At 40.4% G+C, this 23,026-nt stretch overlaps 1 protein-coding gene and 1 pseudogene across 3 annotated transcripts in view; one reads left to right on the top strand and one right to left on the bottom strand.

The window, feature by feature from the left end:
• The window catches only part of LOC143908517 (uncharacterized), a 252,120-nt gene that overhangs the window by 163,946 nt on the left and 65,148 nt on the right, over window positions 1–23,026 (top strand). The gene's annotated exons all lie outside the window — the stretch shown is intronic.
• On the bottom strand, window positions 17,344–21,278 carry LOC143908543 (uncharacterized; annotated as a pseudogene).

Consider the following 23,026-nt stretch of genomic DNA (forward strand, 5'->3'; position numbering starts at 1 on the left):
AATCGTATTATTTTGCAAACATACCTTATAATTTAAACAGAAAATAATATAATCATATATGAAATGATATGGTCATATAAGATTATATATGATCAGATCAGAATATTGCATCTTAAAGTATCCGATAGATGGCATTTGATGTGATCTGTTTCTCGTATTTAAAATTTGACAAACAGTGTTATAAGAACGGCATCAAAAAGACACGACACTGTCTCGCGCTATTTTCGCGCGACGCTGTCTCGGAGCAACACAATTTTTGTATCAGTTATATCGTGAAGTCCACTCTTATAATAAAGTGGCACGCTTAAAAAATAAAATTTGAAAATATATTTTTCAAAAACTTATTTAAATATGTATATTTTTATATATAATCTTATATAATCATATATGACCATATAAACTCTTATCAGTCCAAAATTCATATATAATAAGATAGCTTCTTAGATGAGCATATAACACACTATAAGAGATATTTTTTATATGTCCTTATATGATTATATATGACCATATAAGATCTCATCTGGCCAAAATTCATATATGAGCATATAAGACCGCTTCTTATATGAACATATAAGACATTATAAGGGTTTTTTTTTCCGGGAACACTTTTCAAAAATGCTATTTCTTTACAGATACAATTGTAAATCCAAAGTGTGTCTCACAGAAAAATGATATTTTAACCACATAATTGATTAATTTTGAATTTTATGAAAATATTTAAGACTTAATATGGAGCCCGATTCCTGAATTAATTTTCAAGATAAACGTGTGTGTAAATTCCGTTTTTGCAAAATATTTACACGTTGATTGTGATGGCTAAAAGCCATGCGATAGCCAATCAACTTGCAATTTTTCTGTAAGAGAGGCGCATACGTTTTTCTTGCATATGAATTCAAGAATTGAGCCTCATATTAAATCATAAATATTTTAATAAAAGAGTGATGACAAATTCGCCCATTTTTTGGGTCTCGTACTTCAAACTTTTTTCATGGCAAATAGTACTATTAGATAAAATATTAATCACAGTAAAATTTCAAGATGAGCATAGGTACGGTTCCGGAGATACAAGGGGGTGAAAGTGATGATTTCCAGTCAGGGTGTATTGCACAAGGAATAATGCGTGGCTGAAGTTCACGTATTATTGAGGATAACACGTGTGTTATATTGCATTCATATTGTTAAGTAGGAAATTACAACTAACCTGTACGTTACATGTTGCACTGTGTTTGGGACCTCAATATGTGAGAGGCAACGGGACTCACAGAAAAAAAGCAGCCCGATCCGTGAGAGGCGGTGTCAAGTTTCACTTCAACTCCATCTATCTCGGAGAATTTTTATGCTAGACGAAAAATAAAATCATATTTGAATCCGGCGTAAAAAAATCCATAAGAAACAATATATTTCACTTTGTTATGTATATTTTATTCCTTAGATGGACACTTGAAAAGTTTCGTGTACTTTCATGGATTATGAGAAACCATCACTTTCACCCTTTTATATCTCCGAAACCGTGCCTATGCTCATTTTAAAATTTCTCTGGGATTAATGCCTCATCATATGGTACTATTTGGTATAAAAAAAGTTTGAAATTTGAAATCCAAAAATGGGCGTAAAAAAAATCTGTTTGTCACCACTCTTCAAAATTAATCAATTATGTGGTTCTTTGATCTCGAAATGTTCAGAAGAAATATTAAAAAATGCTCGGAAATACTCAAAAAAGCCGGGCCTAGGGGGATAAGCACGTAAAAGTTGCCCCCGCACGTATCAAGTCTAGAATGGCATTATAGATTGGCATCTATGTGACTAAAAAATCCTGTAAGTGCCATCCTTGAAATTTCATTTTTGTCTGAGTTATGGAGAGAGAAAGTAAAATAAAAAAACTAATTTTTCTCGTAAACGGTTCAACCGATTTTGATAAAAAAAATATATGTTATGAACATCAATGAGATTATTTTAAGAAAAAATTTAAAAAAAATGACAGAGTACGGGGGTAAAAAAATATTTAAATTTTTCAAACAATTTTTTTTAGGTTATGTTTCAACGATACACCAATTTTTTCCAAAAAAAATTTTAAAATGGCTGCATTAACATATATTTTTTCCAAATTTTTTATGGAGGTACTTTATGGCGAAAAATAATGAAAATCATGCATGGAGCACGGCACCACACTTTCACAGCACACGTACATCAAACTCGACTAAACGGTTGACACTATATTAAACTAATTTTAATCTGTGATCATTTGTCACCTTTGGCAACCTCCCAAATCCGCTATTCTTTCGTTTTCAACTCTCTAAGGTTTACGACAGAGAGACGATCGTTTTATTCTGAAAATCAACTTCAGCCGTGAATTTTGCTTCCTGCTTACATGAAACAGGTTAGAAGAGCTTAATAGCTTTTAATGAAAATCTTTCGTTATTTCATTATTCTTCTTGAAAACTGATTGATGTGTATTTGCGACGCATAGTAACTGCTAACAGTTAACGTATGCCAGAAGTACGTAATGCCAGCTTTTGTTTTTTGGTAATCATTTGTTTCTCTGATGAGTACTGCGCAGGTCCGGTCTCAAAAATCCGCTATTTGCTTGTTTTTAACTCTCTAAGATTTGTGACAAAGAGCCGAGCGTTTTATTCTGAAACAACTTCAGCCGTGACTGCTTCACCGTGACTATTTTGTTGTAGACATTTTCTTCTAATTTTTCATGAAAATAGAAATTTATTTCTTTCTTTGATTAATCGTGTATTTGCTCCTTTATTATTCGCACTGCTTGTCTCTTAACCTTAACGCTTTTGTTTCCTGAACCTTTCGTTTTATGTTCAACGCTTTTATTTTCAGACTCAGCATATTTTTTGGTATACTTCTTTTTATAAATGGAAAGTCGACATTTTGTACATAAAATGTCATTAACAACTATTATTTGCTGTAAAAAATATAAATGAAGAAAAATCACTGGCTTTTTATTTACATTTTTTACAATTTTTTTTTTATCACAGACAATTACTTTTTACTTTTTTTAAAAGTGTGTCACAACGGCATACTTCAAGTTTATCATTGCCGTTCTAGGCATTCTCAAATAAAGAAACAGAAGCGTTAAGAGACAAGCAGTGCGAATAATCAAAAGAGTAAATACAATTTGGGTAACTCCAGTATATACGCTGCAGAAAAACTTAATTTATCTGCTACTATTTACTATGTTTAAGACAAATGAGTTATATCAATAAGAATTTTATATATACTGTCTATTACTATAAAAAAATTAGAAATATGAAATATTTATGTAAGTCACTTTGTAAGGAACTTAAATGGAGCGAGGTTCGGTTCAAGAATCAGCACGCAAGATGCAGTAATCAACTGTAATATTAATGATGTGTACACATTAGCGAAGGCCTGAGAAATTACAGTAAACGAGTAAACTTAAAACTAACCTGAATCAATACAATTGCCGATAGCAAGCCTTTATCTACCTCCGTACGATAACATCAATGCTCTCAGCTCGGAGTCTTGTTACGTACTGGCTCTCACGCACGAGTCGACCAGCGGCGACAAAGCCAAGCTTGATAACTTACAAGCTTACATCCCCCCTTTTAAGACCGAGGGTACACTCCATCGGAATGGGGAACCAGCTTGCTAGCATGAAAAATATTTGACTCATTTTTTCTAAATCTACTATCTAACAAAAACATTACATCAGAAATTTTATCTTTAATTTTAAAAGGACCTGCTCTAATTGGATCTATTTTATCTTTGTTCAATTTATTAACGCTTTGTACATAGACTAAATCTCCTACTTTATAATCTATCCGTTTTACATTCTTATCGTAATATTCCTTATTCTGATTGTGAATTTCTTTAGAATTTCTAAAAGCTATTTTTCTATTGTTGACTAAATTTGTCAAATTATTATCGTTTACTTCATCGGGTAAAAATGAATAGTTTAGTCCTGTCAGCAGATAATTAGGGGTGAATCTGGTCGAACTGTGAATTGTGTTGTAATCTTTTACACATTCCTCTGCTACCTGAGGCCATGATTTATTTTTATTCTCATGAATTTTACATCGTATTCTGTTTACCAAAGTCTGATTTGTCCTTTCGTTTAGTCCATTAGAAAACGAACAATCCACTGCTGTAAAAACCAATGCTACTTTCTGTTTATTTAAATATTGCTTAAACTGTGCCGAGTTTATACCAGGATACTGATCTGATAAAACTAATTTAATACTCCCATCTTTTTCTACTTTCTTAATTAATTTTATGAAATCCTTTGCCACTTGAGTCTTTGAAGTTATTATGTAAACGAATCTTGTGAAATGATCCACCGCCAAATGTAAATATTTTTTTGTACTTTTGTTGCCTTTGAAACCTCCTATTGTGTCTATAGACACTATTTCGAGAGGTTCCTTTGCTGGACCGAGTTGAGACAACGGTGCTTTAAAGCAGCCTATTCTTGATTTGTTTTTAATGCAAGTTTCACAAGATCTGCAAGTCAATCTTATGTGTTTATACATATTTTTAAAATAAAATTTTTGACCAAAAGTTAAAATTAAATGTTTTGTGCCTATATGACCCTGATCAACATGTATATCCGTAATGAGCGACTTTCCAAATTCTTCAGTGATCCATATTTTCTCTCTATTATTTAAAATTTTATAAATTATATCATCTTTAATAATGCATTTATCATCGGTCTTTAACAATTTCTGATTTTCTTTGATATCATTCAATTTCAATAAATTTGAAGTTTTAATCACGGAATCATTATCTGTATCCTCGTGTGATTCCAAAACCGGATTTCTAGACAAACAATCAGCCTCAATATTGTCTTTAACCGGATTATATACAATTTCGAAATCAAAATGTGAAATATAATTCAAAATCTGCACTAGTTCCATATCATTACTTTTTTTTATATTGAAATTTTCTAGGGGTCTGTGGTCTGTAAATACCAAGAACTTTTTCCCCAACAATTGAAATTGCCAATATAAAATGGCTTCTTTAATGGCTAAACATTCTATAAAAATGGCTTTCTTCTTTTTCTGAGCCTCTGTCAACTTTCTAGAGAAGAAAAACACCGACTTCAAGGAATTATCTTCCTGTGGCTGCTTCAATATTGCTCCAACTCCTTCAATACTTGCATCAGTGAAAATAAATATTGGAGCCTCTGGATCAAAAATTGCCAAAGCGGGAACTGTACACAAATATTCTTTTGTCGAATTAAAACTGTTCCTACACTCTTCAGACCAATCGAAAGTACCTTATTTCTTAACAAATTTCTCAAAGGATCCAGTAAGACAACATGATTTGGTATAAACTTCAAATAAAAATTAATCTTACCTAAAAATTGTCTAACTTGTGTTTTTGTTTTGGGTGTGGGAAACTTCTTAATGGCCACTAAATTATCATTTATTGGTTTAATCCTATTGCTTCCAATTTCGTGTCCCAGATATGTTATCCTTTCTTGGGCGAACTTACATTTATTTTTATTCAATTTAAAACCTTGTTCATATAGTGCTTGCAGTACTTGCTCTACATGGTATACATGCTCTTCGTAAGTCTTAGAGAACACCAATATATCGTCTATATAATTTACTGCGTAAGCATCTAACTTGTTTTTTCTTATCACACCTGCTAAAACTCTTTGAAAAATAGCAGGAGCAGACTTCAAACCAAAGGGTAAACATTTCCACTGCCAGTGTCCGTGATGCGTCACAAAAGCCAACTTATATCTATCCTTTGCACGCACCGGAATCGACCAAAACGCCGAATTCACATCCAATTTTGTAAAGAACTTACAATTTCTGGCGCGTATAGTAAGATCATCTATCCTTGGAAAGGGCTGACTTTCTGGCACTACAATTTTGTTTAACTCTTTAAAATCAATACACAGGCGTGATCTTTTTCCTTCTTCTCTCTTGAAAACCATGGTTACAGGGGCTGCATAAGGACTGCTTGACTCTTCTATTAAGCCTGCATTTAACAAATCTTCTACTTGTTTCTCTATTTCTAATTTATCTTGAAATGAGCATCTATAAGGTTTCTTTGAAATATATCTATTTTCTGTCAGTTTCACTGTGGCTTCATAATCCTTTACTGTTCCTATATCAAACTTTGATTTGGCAAAGATTATTTCCTTTTTTTTATAATATTCTCCATTCTATTAGTACTTATTTCATTAATGTTATTTTGCTTATCTAAATTTTTTTTTCTTGTTTCTGTGATATAATCAAATTTTCATCTTGACAGAGCTTGAATTTTTTTATTAAGTCTAATCCTAATAGAAATTCACAATCAAAGCCTTCCTTAACAATGAAAAACTGAAAATCCTCTTCTAAGTTACAAATTTTAATACCTATTAATTGTTTAATATTTCTTTTATCATTCAAAAATGTACTATTAACTAGAGAAACATTGGATCCGGAGTCATATAATAAGCCAGTTGCTGGGCAACCATTTGCAAAAATCTTAATTTTAATAAGTGGGAGGACTATTCGTTTTTTGTCTCCTCATAACTTGCTACTACTTCCTGTATTTCATTATTATTTGTAACCTTGATATTTTCGTTTTTAAAATTTTTAATTTGCCTATCTTTATTACGGCATGCACTTTCTGGGTGAAATCTATTTTTGAAACCTAACCTATCACAAATGCTACACGGTCTTTTTTCATTTAGAGTTCTTTTGTTTACATTATCATTTTTCGATTCGTTAATCTTACCAAATTGTTTTAATTTTGACATTAAATTTTCTATATTTATAATAGATTTTCTATCTAACTTATTTTGGATAAAATTTGGTAAGCTAATTACAATCATGTTAATTTGTGTGTTTATAGACAAGCTATCATCCGCTTCTAACAATAATCTTCTTTTCTTCAATGCATATTCTAATAGCGAGCCGTTATAAAACTTAAAGTTATAAGCATACGTTATATCTGTCCAGGATTGTGCAGAGAAGGTATCAATAAAGGCGTTATTCCACGCCTCCCAATTTAGCAAGGAGTTCTGTTTGACAAATACATTATACCAATCTAATGCAGATTTCTCTAAAAACAATCTTAATACTTCCGCGTATTTATTTTGGGCAATCCCCACTCTGTTACATTCCTGCCCAAATAAATTAATCCAAACACTAGCATTTGTATTTTCACCGTTGAATTTTTCGATCACTATATCCTTTATCAGAGAGCTTGTTTTCCTTTCGAATGTTATTGCTGACTCTCTGCTTACATTTGACTCTTGCTCTGAGGTGACCTCTTCCAGATATTCGTCATGCAGCACAACATTCCCTTCCGTGTCCAGATAAATATTCTCAAGTTCCTTAGATAGAGTCAGTACGACATTGCGAAATTTATTGCGAGCCTTTAAGCTTTTAACGACATTTTTCACAATTGGAATTTCAAAAAGCTGTTTATGTTGAGCACTAGTCTGCTTATCTGCTGGGAACAAAAAATTTTCCTCTTGGCCAAGCAGCTGAATTCTTTTCACTTTAACTACGGTGCTTCTCGCATCTGCACCAGCCTCCGAGACAAAATAAAACTTTGCTTTATTCTCCATTGTATTGATTTGTAAGTCACTTTGTAAGGAACTTAAATGGAGCGAGGTTCGGTTCAAGAATCAGCACGCAAGATGCAGTAATCAACTGTAATATTAATGATGTGTACACATTAGCGAAGGCCTGAGAAATTACAGTAAACGAGTAAACTTAAAACTAACCTGAATCAATACAATTGCTGATAGCAAGCCTTTATCTACCTCCGTACGATAACATCAATGCTCTCAGCTCGGAGTCTTGTTACGTACTGGCTCTCACGCACGAGTCGACCAGCGGCGACAAAGCCAAGCTTGATAACTTACAAGCTTACATTTATTCTTTGTATTTAACAAAAAAACTTTTAGAGACTTGCATTTTTGCCATATATCCCATAGGGGTGGGATAAATAATATTTATAGGTGGAATATACGCTTTACAAAAAATTACAAGTAATGTTTAAAAATGAGGCAATACAATGATTGGTAATTGCATTAAAGGTTACCCTGGCGGAAAAAATTTCTATAAATAATTACAAAATTTTACTAAAAATAGAAACTTTTACATTTTTGTAAAAATATTTATTTTTTTGTAGAAATAGTTATTTTTTTGTAAAAATATATACGAAATAGTACCATAAATTACAATGTTTTTAAATTTGTTCAGGATTCCCGCAATCTATTGTTGTAAAAACTTGCATCTAACCGTTACATATACTGCGATCTACGCTTTTTTTGTTTCTTGCGCAAAATTAGCTATAAGTTCGGAAACGCCGGAAGGAGCCAATCCGAGCCGAAAAACAAGCGCGCGTCAGCACCACCACGCGGCCCGCCCGATAGCCGGCCTCCCTTCCAACGAACCCGCCGCGCCGAGGTATATAAGCCAGCGCTCCGACAGGAGCCGGCACTTCGTCTTATCTTCAGCTTTCCGCTGCCTTCGACAAAGCCAAACCCAATCCAATATCCCAGGGAACACACAAAACGAGGTCCGGTGCTCCGAGTCTTGACTGAGGGCTCTCAGGTGTTCCCGAACTCCAGCTTACCAACCCCGACGACCACGATCCCGCGGGATCGAGCACGCTCGGTCTCGTAGCGAGGCTCTCGCTGTCGTGGCTCCGGGGCTTCGCCTCCTGCCTTATATATCTACCGCGTCTCGGTAGGCATCATACGTACGACCGCGTTTCGCAACTCCGTCACATCGCGGCTATTGCATCCGCGATACCGTCTCTCGTTTCTACAGCGTTTCTGCGCGCACTTTATGTAAAACCGCGCTTCAAGGTTCGTCACCGCGCGCCGAGTGCATTTCGCACTACTTTTGTCTGTACATCTCGCGGTTCGTCATTTATAGTTATTATACCGAATAAAGTTTATATATATTATAAGTCAATTGCTGTTTTTGAGCCTTCCACTCGACTTCCTGACCTGGCGATTGAGTCCGCGTTCAGTTAAACCCTCGGTCGTTTCATAGTCGAAAAGCTTAGCGGAGCCGCTCGATATATCTCGCGTTCTTGCGGAACGGATTCGGCAACTCGTTCGGCGCGTTTATTGCGCGCCCGAACATAAAATTGGTCCTTCGAGCCGGATCGAGATATTCAGTGCAGCCCTTCAGCCGTTAACATGATTCCCGTGCCGGAAGTCTCAGCCACCATCAACGACCTCCTGGTTCAACAGCAGGCGTTGATGCATTCCATCACTCGAGCGCTCGATAACTTCAAAAAACTCGGAAGGAATAACTACACTGTCGCAAAGGTCTGAGCGCAAATAGCCAGCTCCAAAGAAGTCTGGACGCAATGCCTTCGCGTGCACTCGGCCCTCTTGCAAGTTATTCCGGAGGCGAAAAGGAGCACGTTTGACTTCTTTCAAAACGAGCTGTTCGATCAGGCTGAGAACATCCACTTGACGACGTTGGATTACATGGCCGAGTGTCTGGAGGCACTCACGCCGACGCCGCCGCCCCTGACAGCGAACCAGGCTCCGGGCGCCGCGTGCTGTCATAGGCCGTCTGCCTCCTTATTCTCACTGGCGCATCTGCCGCCCATCAACATTCCGCCGTTCTCAGGGAAATATGAAGAATGGGAGACGTTCCGCGATCGCTTTACGTCCCTTATTATGAAAAATCCCGACCTTTCTGCATTTGCGCGAATGCATTTTCTCTCATCGAGCCTTGCCGGGCGGGCGCTTGAATCTATTCGAAGCATCCCAGTAACCGCGGATAACTTTGAACTTGCGTGGAAGGCCCTTGAGTCGAGGTACGAAAATAAGCGCCGATTAGTCGAGATGCATGTGTCCGCGTTATATAATTTGCCAAGCGTTTTCCGCGAATCAGCGAGCGAACTCAGCGAGCTACGGGAGAAAGCAAATCGCGCAATCACGTCGCTGAAAAATTTAGATTGATCCGAATCCGACATTCTCAGCGACATGCTTATGTATAGCGTCACGCAAAAGCTTGATCCCGCCACTCGGAAAGTGTGGAAACTAAAGGGTGGAGATGACGCGCGAATCCCAACAGTCAGCGAACTCGATCGATTTCTCGATTCTCGTGCTCGCGCGCTCGAAGAATTGCATCCCGCGAATGTAGATAAACAAGCTCGCGCGCAGAAGGCGATCAACGCTACAGCATCAGGAGCTTCTTCAATTTTGTGTCCGCTTTGTAAAGCATCTCACTTTCTACACAAATGTCAAGTCTTTCTGAAGAAGAATGAAGAATCCAAGTCAACGATTAGAAGCAGTGAAAAAGGCAAATCGCTGTGTAAATTGCCTAAGCGACAAACACGCCGTATAATTATGTCAAAGCAAATATTCGTGCCGCACATGTCGCAAAAGGCATCATTTAATGTTGCACGTCGACTCGAACACTTCTACCGCGAAAGATACTCCTGCCGCGGAAAATACTTCTGTCGCGACCGCGTCGATCCACGATGCCGCGCCCATCACGACATTATTATCGAGCGCGAAAGTGTCGTCGATGCCTCCCGTGTTTCTCGCGACGGCAAGGGTAAGAGTCGGGTTCCCGTCCGAATCTCCGAACGGTCGTACTCGCGTCGTTCGAGCGCTTCTCGATCAAGGATCGGAGATGACCTTTATTACCGAACGATTGAGGCAAGGCTTAAGATTGCGTCGCGTTAGAATGCCAGTCTCGATCTCCGCTATCGGAGGCGTCGATAATCCGGCGTATCGACGCCGGAACATGTCGATACGCGGCCGAAATTCAGATCTCGCCGATCGGCCAAACTTCTCTCGCGTTCAAGACCACTGCGTCCGTCATGACAAGTTTAACGAAATACATTCCGTCGCCCGTAACGTCGCCCGTCCAATGGAGCCATGTAGCCGATCTTGCGCTCGCGGATCCGGATCCTACGAACTCGGACCCCATTGACATACTTATAGGTGCCGATCTGTACGGCAATTTGCTGCTCGACGGCATTCGAAAGGACTCCCACGGTTAACTCCTCGCGCAGAATACCGTTCTCGGTTAGGTGCTGTCCGGCCCCGCGGCTGACCCACAAGCGCGTCCTCGAACAGTCACGGCTCAGCACTGTTCTAATAACCCGTCTCTCGACAAAGAATTCCGACGCTTCTGGGAAATCGAAGAGATCCCTCGCGCCATTCCACTAAGTCCGGAGGAGCAACAGTGCAAAGATCACTTCCTCGCCACTCATTGGCGCCGCTCCGACGGACGATACGTGATTCGCTTTCCTTTCAAAACCGGCCCCCCAATCGAAATCGGTAACTCTTATCACTCAGCCGAGCGACAATTGGGAGGTCTTGAACGCAGGTTAAACGCCGATGAGAGATTAGCGACGGAATACCGCGCCTTTATTGAGGAGTACGAGCAACTCGGGCATATGAAGCGTGTACCGCACGACGCAGACACGTCATCTCAGTACGTTTACATTCCGCATCATCCTGTGATTCGCAAAAGTAGCACCACCACTCGGTTACGGGTCGTTTTTAATGCGTCGAATCCGACGAGCAACGGCACGTCGCTGAATGACCACTTGCTAACCGGGCAAAAGTTGCAGACCGACTTAGCTGCAATTCTACTAAGATGGATGCTACCTCGATACGTGTACTCCGCCGACATTACAAAAATGTATCGTCAAATCGAAATTGATCCTCGTGACGTCAACTATCAGCGAATACTATGGTTCGATCGCGAATCTCGAACCATCATCGCGTTCATTCTGTTAGTCCTAACGTACGGAACGGTTAACGCTCCTCATGATGCGCTTCGCGTTCTGGAACAACTAGTTCGGGACGAGGGAGGCTCATTTCCGTTGGCGGTTCCGGTGATTCGAAATAGCCGGTATATAGACGACTTTCTCTTCGGGGCGGACGACATACTGCTACTTCGTCAGACGTGCGATCAAGTATGCGCGTTACTGAGTCGGGGGCAGTTCGAATTACGTAAGTGGGCGAGCAACTCTCCGCAACTTCTGGCCGACATTGACGTCGAAAATCACGGATTAGCGTGTTTGAAAACATTGCAGGCCGATGAGCAACTGAAAGTGCTCGGAATAAGCTGAAGCCTGCCCTCGACGTTTTCCAATTCGACGTTTCGCTCCCTCATTCCATTCCAAAGACCAAAAGATCCATTCTATCTTTGGTAGCAAAAATCTTTGACCCGCTAGGGTGGGTCACGCCCGTGACAATAAACGCAAAGATCTTTCTGCAACAACTCTGGCAAGCAAAAGTGGAATGGGACGAGGCCATCGCGGACGACCTTCTCGCGCAGTGGAAGACGATTCACGCATTCCTGGCGACGATCAATGGTCTTCACGTAGACCGGTGGGTACGATATGGTTCCGACACGGCAAACTGCAAACTTCACGGCTTCTGCGACACCTCCACCACCGCGTTCGCGGCCGCAGTTTATATTCGCGTCACCTCCGTTACAGGCGAGACCACTTCCAAGCTGCTCATCGCCAAGTCAAAGGTCGCTCCTATCAAATCCTTAAGTATTCCTTGCTTGGAATTATCTGCTGCCGTTCTATTGGCTCGGCTATTAAAATTCGTGCGATCATCGCTACAACTAACTACCATACCTTGCTTCTGCTGGACGGACGCTCTCGTCGTGCTAGCATGGGTGACTCAACACCCTTCAAAGTGGAAAACTTTTGTTGCTAATCGCATCTCAGAGATACAATCCCGCGTCCCGTTCGCCACTTGGAGACACGTGCCAAGCGAAGACAATCCGGCCGACTGCGCTTCTCGCGGCATTCTCGGATGTCATCTCGCGTCCCACCATTTGTGATGGCAGGGGCCTTTGTGGCTGAGACGTCCTACGATTGAGTGGCCCGCTCAACGCAAACCGTCGTCTCACGATACAACGCTCGAGCAGAATCCGCGCATTACCAGGCACATAGTAAAACCGGTCAAAAAGTGGGATTTAGCGGCGTGATACTCGTCGTGGCCGAAATTAATTCGAGTCACCGCTTATATCCTTCGGTTCGCATCTCGAACTCGCCGTATCGAAACTAACGTCAACGAGGCGAGTCCACTTGCTCTCTCCGCAGATGAGTGCCGATCGGCACGAGACTTTTGGCTTAGACGAATCCAAGAGGAAGAGTTTCCCGGTGAACGAGAAGCGCTCTTGAGCCAAAAGACGATCTCGTCAAAAAATGCACTCATATCGCTCAATCCCTTTATCGGGGAAGATTAATTAATTCGAGTAGACGGGCGGTTAGCCTACGCTCCGTTACCACTAACCGCGAAACACCCCATCATCCTCTCCTCTCACCCTCTAGTCTCCTTACCAGTCCAGCACGCGCATATAAGGTCGCTTCACGCCGGCACGCAGCTCACACTCGCTACATTACGCCGGGACGTGTAAATTTTGCGCGCGCAAAATATAGTAAAGGCCGTAATTCACCGATGCGTAACATGCGCCCGCGAAAAGGCGGCAATTCCCACTCCGATAATGGGACAACTGCCTCACGTGAGAGTCTCCCTTTCTGCGCGCGCGTTTCAGCATTGCGGTTTGGATTACGCGGGCCCGATGCGTGTGCGCCCGATGTCCGGGCGCGGAGTCTCATTCCATAAAGCGTATATCGCAATCTTCATTTGCGTGGCCACGCGCGCCGTGCACCTCAAGATAGTAGACGGCTACTCGACTCCCGCATTTTTAGGAGCACATTCGCGTTTCTGCGCCCGACGAAGCCTCCCCGCGTCGATCTACTCCGACAAAGGAACAACGTTCATCGGCGCGGACCGCGAAATTCAAGAAGCGTTTCGCGCGGCCCTGCGCGATCCGAACTTCTTAAATCGAACCGCCTCTGATCAAGTTACGTGGCACTTCATACCTCCAGCAGCCCCGCATTTCGGCGGGCTATGGGAAGCCGGAGTTCAAAGCGTAAAGCACTACCTTCGAAGAGTAGTGGGGGCTCACACCCTCACGTTCGAGGAATTCGCGACACTCCTGTGCAACATAGAAGCCTGTCTAAACTCCAGGCCGCTCGCCCCGCTCACCGATTCCGCTGACGAATATGAGGCGCTCACTCCCGGTCATTTCTTGATAGGCGCCGCGTTAAAGGCAAGTCCCAAAGCCTCCGTGCTTCACCTAAACGAAAATCGGCTTTCGCGTTGGCAAGTGGTCCGTCAGACGACCGAACGGTTCTGGAAACTGTGGCAGACCGATTACGTCAACACGCTGCAGCAAAGAGCCAAGTGGCGAAAATCCGGAAAGGAACAAATCCGAATAGGACAGCTCGTACTTTTTCAAAATCCGTTACTTCCACCGTGCAAGTGGGAGTTAGGCCGCATAATCCAATGTCACGCGGGCTCCGATAACGTCGTGCGAGTCGTAACAGTAAAGACCGCAACGTCCGAATTCAAGCGGCCCGTTATAAAAATCTGCGTGTTACCGATTGATATCGAAAACGCCGAAACGTCGGCGTAACTTCGTACACCGTGCTCTATGCATTTATTCAAATTGCCCAAACTTAGCGACCGCTTCGAGCAACGCGTCAGCTCAGCCATGCGATTTCGAAACGATGGTTTCGAGACGGGCGGTATGTTTGGGATTCTCGCAATCTATTGTTGTAAAAACTTGTATCTAACTGTTACATATACTGCGATCTACGCTTTTTTTGTTTCTCGCGCAAAATTAGCTATAAGTACGGAAACGCCGGAAGGAGCCGATCCGTGCCGAAAAGCGAGCGCGCGTCAGCACCCCCACGCGGCCCGCCCGATAGCCGGCCTCCCTTCCAACAAACCCGCCGCGCCGAAGTATATAAGCCAGCGCTCCGACAGGACCCGACACTTTGTCTTATCTTCAGCTTTCCGCTGCCTTCGACGAAACTGAACCCATCCAATATCCCAGGGAATACACAAAACGAGGTCCGGTGCTCCGAGTCTCGACTGAGGGCTCTCAGGTGTTCCCGAACTCCAGCTTACCAACCCCGACAACCACGATCCCGCGGGATCGAGCACGCTCGGTCTCGTAGCGAGGCTCTCGCTGTCGTGGCTCCGGGGCTTCACTTCCTGCCTTATATATCTACCGCGTCTCGGTAGGCATCATACGTACGACCGCGTTTTGCAACTCCGTCACATCGCGACTATTGCATCCGCGATACCGTCTCTCGTTTTTACAGCGTTTCTGTGCGCACTTTATGTAAAACCGCGCTTCAAAGTTCGTCACCGCGCGCCGAGTACATTTCGCACTACTTTTGTCTGTACATCTCGCGGTTCGTCATTTATAGTTATTATACCGAATAAAGTTTATATAGATTATAAGTCAATTGCTGTCTTTGGGCCTTCCACTCGACTTCCTGACCCGGCGATTGAGTCCGCGTTCAGCTAAACCCTCGGTCGTTTCATAGTCGAAAAGCTTAGCAGAGCCGCTCGTGATATCTCGCGTTCTCGCGGAACGGATTCGGCAACTCGTTCGGCGCGTTTATTGCGCGCCCGAACAAAATCAATAAATTATTGTAAGTAGTATTTTATAAAAATCTACAATTTTATAGAAAATAGTACAAAAATCTACAAATTTGAAAAATTTGAAAGACAACAAAATTTACGTACGTTTGCGCGCGTGTGAGTGAGGAAGGGATAGTGGGTGAGAGACCACTAAACCACCGAAGCTTGAAATAACACAATAGTTTATTTTAACAACCAAAAATAATGACGAAATTACGGAGTAACATAATTTAGAAATGTATTTGGATTTAACCGAACTCGGAAACGCGGGCGTTTTAAATAAAATCTCTATCGACACTTTCTCGCTTGTCATGTCGGATTACCCGCGCATGAATGAAAACTGACCATCGCAAATCGACCGATGACAGATCTTGACCCACTGACACACTGTTCACGAATGGCGACACGCCGTAAGTTCTATGAGTTTTGTTGTCGCTGAGCCGTGAATATCGGTTAATAAAGGCAGATTGCTATTAGGTATAACAATTGTCTTTATTCTCTTCCGCTGCGTTCGACACAAGAGACAGAAGAAGACTGAGTACACTGAGATACACGCTCGCGATTACCGACGGCCTTGGAATCTGGGTATGACTAGAGGGCCGTGTGTTTGACCAAAATACGCGAAGCGCGAAAACATATTTTAAATTGTTCCAACAGGTTTTTATACACGAGACAAAGAACGCGCCAGAGATGATGACGAACGCTTAGCGAAGATCAAAATGGAGTAGAGGCTTTTTGAACTGAAATACCGAAGATGCAGATAACCAGTTATTTTTGTAATTAGAGAATTGATCGTCGAAAAGACCGTGCCGGAGAATCAGAGTGACTCTACATCGTACGGAGAATATAATTCTGAAGACGTGAGCGCGAAACAGATAAGCGGCGATCCGCTGGATAAATATCGTGTTACACTTCCGCCGTGACTCATGACACTGTCGACTAATTAAGAATAAGAATATTCAAGAACATACGTGATCTCGAGCATTTGCGATCTCGAATAACGTATCTTGAAGCTATGGAACTTTGAATCTAAATTTTTTCCGCTAGGATAACCTTTAATGCATTTATCATTCGTCTCTATTATTCTATTTTCTTTTATAAACATTACTTGTAATTTTTTGTAAAGCGTATATTCCACCTATCTAATATCACACATTTATCCCACCCTTATGGGATATATGGCAAAAATGCAAGGGTCTCTAAAAGTTTTTTTGGTAATTCTTCAGAATAGGGCCTTTTCCGAATTTTGATATTTTCTTGCGGTTTTCTTGGTAAAAACCTTTGTTGTGACTTCGACAGTGATAATCAATCGGGGGAGCCCGAAAAATATGCACCCTACCTATTTTTTTTACCTATTTTTACTTTATTTTTGATAAATGTCTAGATTAAGGGCGCATACACTTTCCACGCGAACCGAGGTTCACGCACACCCCCCCCCTGCTTTTGGGGGAAATGCGGTGGCCCCGAAATAGTTCACGCATACACTTTCCACGCGAACCGAGGTTCACGCACACCCCCCCCCCGTGCTTTCGGGGAAGGTGCGGTAGTCCCGAAATAGTTCACGCAAACACTTTCCACGCGAACCGAGGTTCACGCACACGTATGTGTATGTCCTGCTTTCTAAAAGTTGTGATTTTCGTTAAAGCAGGGCATACACACGTATGTGTGTGCCCTGCTTTATAGAAGTTGTGATTTTCGTTAAAGCAGGGCATACACACGTATGTGTGTGCCCTGCTTTATAGAAGTTGTGATTTTTGTTAAAGCATTTCATATTTTTTCCAACATGGTTTTCGAAACCTTCCAACGTTATAAATATATAGTAATCCTTAAAAAGACTGATTTTGGTCCTGAAAAAAACCGGTAGTGATTTATAAATCATGTCTATTTTGTTTCGTTATTTCGGTTTACCTTGTTATCGAGCGCGATGATTTCAAAGATTTTATGAATTGAGTATGATCTGAATATTTTCGCTTAAAATAAAATTCTGCGATATAGCCGTCCATATGATACTCGCGGCGTCCATAACGAGGGATATTGGAACGAACTTTTCGCTAGGTACGCTCGATGTTTTGCGTATGCGCTCCTGTATCGGGATCCACAAAGTTATAAAAATGATTAACAGTTAGATGCTGAAAACCTTCCGTGCCTAAGCAATTATATGCTTTCCAACAATCAGAAACAATTGTAGTTCCCGGTAAAATATTTTCTTTTATTGCATTCAGCAATGTCACAGCTGATCTGTCTGGAACAGGAATGATGAATAATTCCTTTGAATCTCTTTCGAATCCGCCGAAAAATCACTGTCCATTGATAACACGTCCACGGTGGTATTTTCTCTTGCCGAATTTTGCTTCGTCAATCTCAACAACACGATTCGGTCCACCAATTTGCTTCGAGTTTTTGATACACCACGACAGCAGAGCTTCTCGAATAAAATTAGACCAGTCAACGATAATATTCGGATGTAATTCTAATTCTTTTTCTAAAAATATATGACGTGGTGGGCTCATAGTCACAAAGTATCCAATAAATGTACAAGCTGTCTCGATAGAAATATTGGCGTTTTCGAACCATGTATCTTTTTTAATTGTTGTACTGAACGAACACGATATAATCTGGATCTTATGTCCTTTCTTTACTTTGCTTTTCTTTTGGCACCTCCACTTCAATTTGTGATTATCAAAGGTTTCTGGTTTTTTACAACTTGAACAAATTACTGATCTTTTAATTACGTTATGTGATTTCAAAAACTCAAATAATTATTCTTGATTGTTACACATTCGCAAAAAAGATGTTAACTTCATAACACAGCCTTTGCAATCCATTGTCACAATCTAAGCACACGTATCTTTGTTCGTATACTGAGAGAAAGTGTCGGTATATTCTCTATTATCTAAATACAGCAGTCAATGTCTCGTACTGTTGTTTACATGAAGCCAAGTAGGAACGGGAGGAAAGGAAGACGAAGAATGTACTACGCGACGAACAAAATCATAACAAACGGTCATATAGGTTCATGGCGTGCTTTACAAACTTATTTATATATATATATATATATATATATATATATAGAATGAAACATTATATATTTAAACAATTAAATACTTTTAAAGCGCGTCACTAACCTACGTAGGTTAGTGACGCGTTTTAAACAATTAAATACTTTTAGTTATTTTGAGCAAAAACGCTTTAATTGAGCCTTATTTCATCGAAATCAGAGAGAAGTGAGCTTTTCTTCAGATTTACTAAAATAGGAAAAAAAATAGGTAAAGTGCATATTTTTCGGGCTCCCCCGATTGATTATCACTGTCGGAGTCACAACAAAGATTTTTACCAAGAAAACCGCAAGAAAATATCAAAATTCGGAAAAGGCCCTATTCTGAAGAATTACCGTTTTTTTTGTTAAATACAAAAAATAAATATTTCCTATTTTTAATTTTTTTATAGTAGTAGACAGTATAAAGTTTTTATTGATATAACTCATTTGTCTTAAACATAGTAAATAGTAGCAGATAAATTAAGTTTTCCTGCAGCGTATATACGGAGTTATCTTAATCGTATTTACTTCATTGATTATTCGCACTGCTTGTTTCTTAACGCTTGTTCTTTTTTTTAATGCCTAAAACGGCAGTGATAAACTGGAAGTGTGCCGGTTGTGACACACTTTTGAAAAAAGCAAAAAGTAATTGTCTGTGATAAAAAAAAAATTGTAAAAAATGTAAATGAAAAGCTAGTGATTTTTCTTCATTTACATTTTTTACAGCAAATAATAGTTGTTAATAAAATTTTATGTACAAAATGTCGATTTTTCATTTATAAAAAGAAGTATACCAAACAAATACTGAGTCTGAAAATAAAAGCAAAAGGTTCAGGAAACAGAAGCGTTAATGTTAAAAGACAAGCAGTGCGAATAATGAAAGAAGCACGATTGATCAAAGAAAGAAATGAATTTCAATTTTTATGAAAAATCATGTTTACATCAAAATAATCACGGCAAAGCAGTCACGGCTGAAGTTGGCTTTTAGAATAAAACACTCAGCTCTTTGTTACAAACCTTAGAGAGTTAAAATCAAACAAATAGCGGATTTTGGAGACCGGACCTGCGCAGTACTCATCAGAGAAACAAATGACTACCAAAAAACAAAAGCTGGCATTACCCAGATAGACAAACCTGAGCAGCAGATTCCAAGCAAAGTCTGCATTAAATTTTTGGTATCAAAAAGACAACAAATTGCACGCGGAAACTGCTCTATCAGATAATGTTGTCAAACAGTAGCCAGAAATGCGACAGAGCCTGCTGACAGGCAATGTATGCAGATTGGCAGCAGAAACCGCGCAGAGCCTACACACATACTTGGCAGCAGATTGGTAGCAAAAACCGAGCAGAGCCTGCGCGTATGACTTCAGAACAGAGTGACAGCAAAAACCGAACGGATCCTTTCCGTGATAGTTTGCAACGACGCTATTAAGCGGCGCACAATGGTAAGACTAACTCGTAAGTAAATTTCAGTTGAGGGCTAATATAAGCAGGCCTCCTGCAAAGCAAAATCATAACATCCACGAGACATATCTTTATCAGCAATACAACGCAAGGCTCAACCAAAATTGCTGCAATGATATTGATATGCAAAATAATATTTTCCAAAGTAAGATGTAATGTATATTGTGTGTAATGTATAATATATTTCAAATATTAAAAAAATCTTTCAAACGTGAAACAATTATTGCTGATTGGGTTAAACATATTTTATTTTTCGAAGCAATATTTCTGATAGAAAAATTTTACAAATATTATTGTATATATTTATTTGCAATCTTTTAAAAATATTATCAAAAATATTTTTCTGACATAATCTGGCGGACATAGAAACATTTAAAAAATATTTTTGTAAATTATTTTAATATATATTTTCCTTAAAAATATTTAAAAAATATTTAAAAAATATTTTGTGCTGCAGGTATGCGTATGGACAAAGTCTGCTCGGTTTTTGCTGCCAATCTGTTCTCAGGTCGAGCGCGCAGGCTCTGCTCGGTTTTTGCTGCCAATCTGCTGCCAGGTTATGTATGCAGACTCTGCGCGGTTTCTGTTGGCAATCTTCTTACATTGCTTGTCAGCAGGCTCTGTCGACAGAACACGAGCTTAATGCGGACACAAATGGCTATAGTTTTGGTGTGGGATTTTGATCAAATTTGCTGCCAATCTGCGCGCATTCTGCTAACATTTTGCTACCTGGGACGTACTTCTGGCATACGTTAACTGTTAGCAGTTATTATGCGTCGCAAATACACATTAATCAGTTTTCAAGAAGAATTATGAAATAACAAAAGATTCTCATTAAGAGCTATTAAGCTCTTTTAAACTGTGTCATGTGAGCAGGAAGCAAAATTCACGTCCGAAGTTGACTTTCAGGATAAAACGCTCGGCTCTCTGTCGTAAACCTTAGCGAGTTGAAAACAAAGTGGATTCGGGAGGTTGCCGAAGGTGACAAATATAATCACGTTTTTTTATTCTATTGTTTTTATTTGCAGTACCTAGTTTTAGCCAAACCTGCATTTACTTTATTAAATAAATCTTAAAACGATAATTTCTAATGGAATTGGAGTACGCTATTTCCAGATTTACAATATGGGAAAACTTTCAAAAAACCCATTACGCATGATAACACAGAAACATTGAAAGAGATGCAAATGTGCTCTTTACAAAAGTTAATACCCCTTAATCGGGGGATCTTTTATGTAATCTCGAGTTCTTAGAACTCTTAAAATTATTTTTGTTTTTCTTTTAAAAAGGATACCTTCTCTGAAGAAGAATATGTGGGGTAATCGGGATCAAGCTCATGATTCCTAGCATACAAGTCTATCGCATTTACACTGAGCTACGAGACATCTCCCACAAATGATCACAGACTAAAATAAGTTTAATATAGTGTCAACCGTTTAGTCGAGTTCGATGTAGGTACGTGACTGAAGCGAGAGTGTGCTGTGAAAGTATAGTGCCGCGCCGCATACATGATTTTCATCATTTTTCGCCATAAAATACTTCCATAAAAAATTTGGAAAAAATATATGTTAAAGCACAGTTTAAAATTATTTGGGGGGAAAAAATTGGAGGTGTATGTCTGAAACATAACCTAAAAGAATTGTTTAAAAAACTCAAATTTTTTACCCGTATTTTTTGTAAAATTTTTTTTAATTTGTTCTTAAAATACCCTCATTAATGTTTATAACATATATTTTTTATTAAAATTGGTTGAGCCGTTGTCGAGAAAAATCACTCTTTTTATTTTACTTTTCTTTTCCATAACTCATACAAAAATGCAATTTTAAGGTTGACGCTTGCAGAATTTTTTAGTCAGATAGATGCCAATCTATAGGTGGTATTCATTGTGGCGATCTACGCCACTTATGGTATACGCCCGCGCGATAACTCTACGGTATCTGTATTACCGGCGGCTATTTTACATCAACGCCGCTAAGCGCCGTATCGCCTGTACCGTTTCACGTACTTCAAATTCAATCAAAACCTGTATGTAAAGAGACCTCTCGAGGCGCTTGGTTGCCGTTCGGCAGTAGCGCTTGAACGCTCGCCGACTCCTAGGCGTACAGACGCCTCCGGCAGTAGCGCTTGGACGCCCGTCGACTTCTTTGGCGCACGGTCGCCCTCGGCAGTGACGCACAGTTGCCCGCCGACTACCACGGCGCACAGACGTAGTCACACAGCCCCCAAAGATCGACAAATACGAGACTGTAAAAAGAGCACTTATTCAGCGTATGTCCGTCTCTCAGGAACAACGGACACGTCAACTCTTAGAACTTGAGGATTTAGGAGATCGCAAGTTATTTCAATTTCTACGACACCTTCGAACTTTAACGGGTGAGAATGTGCCCGACTCTTTTCTACAGACACTTTGGCTAGGACGATTTCCTACTCAAATGCAGATGGTTCTCGTTACCCGGACGCAAAATTCGCTCAACAACGTAGCCGAACAGGCTGATCGCATCCACGAGATGACTAATAAGACCGTCGCAACAGCTATACGCCTGCGACTAAAAAGTCTTTAGAAGCAAAGATCAAGGCTCTGACCAAACAATTGGCCACACTCACTACACGCCTCTCAAGAGACAAGTCGAGGCAACGCGACAATGATAAAGGCCGAAATCAAAGTCGAAGTTGAAGCCATAGTCAGAGCCGCAACCGCGATAAAACCAAAGAAGAGAAAGACGATAGAAATGACAAGCACTGTTACTACCACAATCGATTTGGTGAAAAAGCAAAGAAGTGCACACAACCATGTATATATAAATCGGAAAAAGACCAGGGCAGTTACTGATGGCGGCCAGTCGACCCGCCCCAAACCTTCGCCGCCTAATCGTTACGTGCCAAGATACTAAGAAACGATTCTTAATAGACACAGGATCGGACGTGAGTGTATACTTGTATACCCACGCTCTATAGTAGCGGGATATACCGCGCCAACATCCTACAAACTCTTTGCAGCAAATGGCTCAACAATCGCTACGTACAGCACGATTACACTTTAGCCGGAACTTGGGTTACGCGCATTTCCATGGCGTTTTATCATCGCC

Source organism: Temnothorax americanus, unplaced genomic scaffold (assembly GCF_048541705.1).
Source record: "Temnothorax americanus isolate GAGA-0224 unplaced genomic scaffold, ASM4854170v1 Scaffold98, whole genome shotgun sequence".
In the NCBI taxonomy this organism is placed as follows: domain Eukaryota; kingdom Metazoa; phylum Arthropoda; class Insecta; order Hymenoptera; family Formicidae; genus Temnothorax; species Temnothorax americanus.